Below are 4137 nucleotides of genomic sequence, written 5' to 3'. Positions count from 1 at the left end.
TGCGGCAGGGCCGAGGTTTACGCTATTACAAATAAAAAATGGAGGGCTACTGCTAATTACATCCCGCGAAATTTCTGCCACATGGGTCCCCGTGCCCTTCGTGTAACCATCACATAGAACAGCTTGCAGTCAATAGCAACAGAAAAATGCACTTCTATCGTATAATAAACAAATAGTGCAACGCTCTTTTTGCAGCGAAGCTGTCTGTGGCTGTTTTATGAAAAAAAGAAGAATTGTACCTGCGGACAAATAATTTCGTATGTTGCGGCAAAGCCAACTTTCTGGTGAATGCGCTGTAGCTCTCAGTGCAATGTATCTTGAAAAGCATCATACTTTAACCGGCCGCTAGGGTGACTCTATATGTACGTCGAGTTTCATTTATTTTTCACAATTACTTAGTTCACACTGCTGCGGGAAATTTTACAGAATTTCCGTCTGCTGTCAATACATTGAGACCTGCGGAGGGACCATTGTTATAAAACACGGCTGTAACACTTGTTTATTCTAAACTAAGCCGAAACAAATTGTGTGTACATTTTTCCTAATACATCTCTACCATGACGTCGAGTTTTATTTGCTCGTAATAATTAGTTCAGAGTGAAGATATAACCGTTAATATATTTTCCGTCGGCTCTCAGTGCATGAACATCGCAGGGAGTATACGGTTACAAAAAAACAGCTGGAGCTTTTGTTTGATACAAACTATCCAGATAGAAATTATGTGACAATTAGCAGTTAAGCCGAATCTAACTGTTTTCACAATGCCCCATCGTTGTCACCTCAGGCATCCTGACTTCAGCAAGTTCCATACAGCGAGCAAATCCCGCCACCCCTGGCATGGCGTATTGTGACCTATATAATGGGCCAAGCCAGCTGTGCATCAATTTCAATTACAATCCTGGATATCCGCGTCGGTGGTTCAGTGGTAGAATACTCGCCTGCCACGCGGGTGGCCCGGGTTCGATTCCCGGCCGACGCAAGTGTTTTTTTTTTCTTTTCTGTGCCAAGCATATTCTCTAAGCGACCAGTTGCATGGTGGTTCGACATTAGTGCTGTTTGTACTACCGCCTCTCGCCGTCGGAGAGAGAGAGAGAGACAGAGAGAAAGAGGGAACGTACGGCTGGAAAGTAGGAGTCGAGCCCTTGTGCGGTAATCCCTCTGTTGTAATAGCCGTCTGCGCCTGGTTTCTAGGAGAGTCTAGTCCTGCAGCCGACAGTTGTTTAACAGTGCCTCCCGCAGCTCAAAAGGAAAACAGGGGTGTAGCGGTAGTGGGTCCGGGTAGTGTACGCATTCTGGGAGTACCGTGGTACCTAATTTCTGGCAGAATTTGCACTGCGCAGTGTACTACGTGGGGAGAAATGACTGCATTAACGGACTGGGCGTACCAAGATATCAGATTGTAATTTTGGAACTGATTTCCTGATTTTTGCTGAAGGTTGGGTGAGGGCTTGCGAATACTTTTGTGGTTGTCCTGTAAAGTTGGATAATGTCCTGATGTGGTGATGGGAATGTGGTGGGAATATGGGCGGATGTGGGAATGTTTGAATGTAGGACTGGGGATGTGGTATGGGATGCGGTGTGGGAAAAGTGGCGTGGGAAACTGCAGTGACCTCGGGGGCTCGGTGGCTGACTTCATGAGTTTGTTGACGAGCGAAGTTATTCCCCCTTAGACACACGTGGGCAGATGTCCACACTATTGCCACTCTGCGAGTTGGATGGCAGCTTCAGCACCTAGAGTATTGCTTCATTCCCTCTACGCAAATTATCTTTTCTCCGCTTGCACTGGAATGTAATGCAATGTAATTTGGAAAATTGCACATAGCGTTTGCACATAGCGTGCTTTGTTGCATGGGTGCCAATCTGATACGATACGTGTTAATCCCGGTGTTCCGCAGGGGTCCCCTCTTGTACCCCTGATTTTCCTTGCATTTATCAATGACATTGTAACTCAGCTAAGTTGCAAAGTGCGTTTGTGTGCGGTCGACTCGGTAATTCATAACGGCATTACGAGCTCCCCTGATCCACGCGCCCTTCAACACGATCTAAATTTTATTCAGCGCTGGTGTGAAATAAAAATGGCGTCTAATGTCGAAAAAGGCCAGCCGTACTCCTATTCCATTAAAATATTTGCTCTACAATCTGCACCTTCACACAGCGAAATATTTTAATTACCTCGGAGTTTCCTTCTCGTCCAACTTGACCTGGAAGAGGCAGTTAAAACGTGTTTGTTCTTCTGCCTCGCAAACGCTTACCTTTCGGAAACCCAATGGGTCGCACGCCGTAAAGTAAAGGAACTGCATTTCATCGATTAAAGATCCGTCAAGGAATAGGCCTCCACCGCTTGGCATCCATAACTGGCCTACTCAAGAGAAATTTTAGAACGCGTTGAAAACCATGCCACTCGGTTTGTCCGAGGTAATTAGTTTCCGCTCCAGTATTACATTACTCAAAAACCAGCTTATCTGGGAACCCCTGAGTGAATGTAGGCAGCATGCAAAACCTAATTAGCTTTGTCTCAGGCGAGTACAATTTCCGCTCCAATATTACACTGCTTAAAAAACAGCTTATCTGGGAACCCCTGAGAGAACGTAGACAGTGTGTAAAACTCAATTAGCTTTATTTTACCTATCATACAAAAATTGGCATAAATTGTGACGCTTTTTGTATGCACCACATTTTACATCAAGACGACGTGACCCTAGCTGGAAAATTCGTGAAATATCTTGTCGTACAAACGTTTTTAAGGGTTATTTATTTCCTCACGCCATTAGCAGGGGCAACAAGCTGTGGTGTAATGGACTGTAGCTCGGGCACGGTTTTGAACGAATTTATATTGCACCCGTAAATTTTTACATTTTGGGTGCGTGCATTTGTGTTTGTGTAACAGTATTAGTGAAGTGTGCTAAATCTGTATCTACGTGTATTATGAATACTTCAGAATTTCCCACTGATATAATGCCTTCGTCTTGCCTCACGAAACTGTAATAAGTATCGCGAGCAAAACCAAACACGCAGGGAATCTCCGTCCCGTTTCCCTTAGTGTGTGGTGGCAAAGCTACTAGAACGAAGTATACTCAGAAGACAGCAACCATACTTCGAAGGCGCCAGCCAAATGCCCAATACGATGTTCAGCTTTTGAAAACAAGTGAGTACGCAGGATATTCTATTGTAACTCAAGGAAGGGGATATTGCGCCTGCCACTCGCCGCTCTCCTGAGGCATATTCTCGCCCTCGACCAGGAAGGCACGCTTTCGACAACGTGGCTCACGCAGAACATCTCTCAAGACTTAGATTGGCTGTAGTAGCCTAAGCTATTCCGATAATGCTTCTTTACAGGTCGTCAAGCAGTACTCAAAATCGGCTACTTGAAATCCAAACCTGTCTCCCTTGGCCGTCTAAAGCCTCGACATTATCTTAACTTCTCCTCGATATCACTTTCCTGGGTCTCCCAGCACCGGTGGAACAGATACCTTATTTTCACCACTGTCTGTAAGCAGACAACGCCCTCTGGACTTAACCCCGATTCTCTCGGATGGCTGCCGGACACAGTTGAGCTTGCAGCCGAAACCCTCAATCGGTATGCCCAAGCCTGGAGCTGACATTGTTCACACCAGAAGTAAAAACTCGTCATCGTCCGAAAGCACCCTCCACGACATCACGCCCGTTGAAACAACTCCGGACGGACACTCGATCAAACCTAGACATTCACCAAGGTATAAGGGTTTACCATTATTACAAGCCAATGGCAGACAGGAGCATGCCATATACAAACTGCACAATGGGACTGATCAAGTAGTGCACATGATCAGGCGGGTCGCTAGCCGAAAGCAAGGAATTGAAGTGACACAGTGGGATTAAACTGAAGCTTTTGTCATGTCTTGCCTCGCCTGTGTCGTGGTCGGAAGCTCACGCCTTCTTCGATCATTCCCCAAAGAAAGCAAATAAATTCAGAAATCAGGCTCTTTACAGAAACGGGTGTGATAAAAACAGGGCGCCATTTTCTTGCTCCACTGTCTCGGTTGCTTGCGAAGGGAACGTGCGCGGAAATGTCAAAACCCTTCCTCACTCAGGATCATTGCAGCGGCAGACGCACTCCGGCCACCGTTAGAACAGGAGGGAACGATTTCCGGCTGTCGT

The 4137-nt window shown here is 46.1% G+C and overlaps 1 non-coding gene across 1 annotated transcript; it reads left to right on the top strand.

The window, feature by feature from the left end:
- The first annotated feature begins 908 nt into the window (after window positions 1-908).
- On the top strand, window positions 909-979 carry Trnag-gcc (transfer RNA glycine (anticodon GCC)). Its single transcript has one exon. It is a non-coding gene; the product is annotated as a tRNA-Gly (tRNA).
- The last annotated feature ends 3158 nt before the right edge of the window (window positions 980-4137 follow it).

The sequence above is a fragment of the Haemaphysalis longicornis genome, unplaced genomic scaffold (genome assembly GCF_048455015.1).
Source record: "Haemaphysalis longicornis isolate Haplotype H1 unplaced genomic scaffold, Haemaphysalis longicornis Haplotype H1 scaffold_3, whole genome shotgun sequence".
NCBI classification, from domain to species: Eukaryota; Metazoa; Arthropoda; class Arachnida; order Ixodida; family Ixodidae; genus Haemaphysalis; species Haemaphysalis longicornis.
This window is presented reverse-complemented; position numbering and strand designations above follow the sequence as displayed.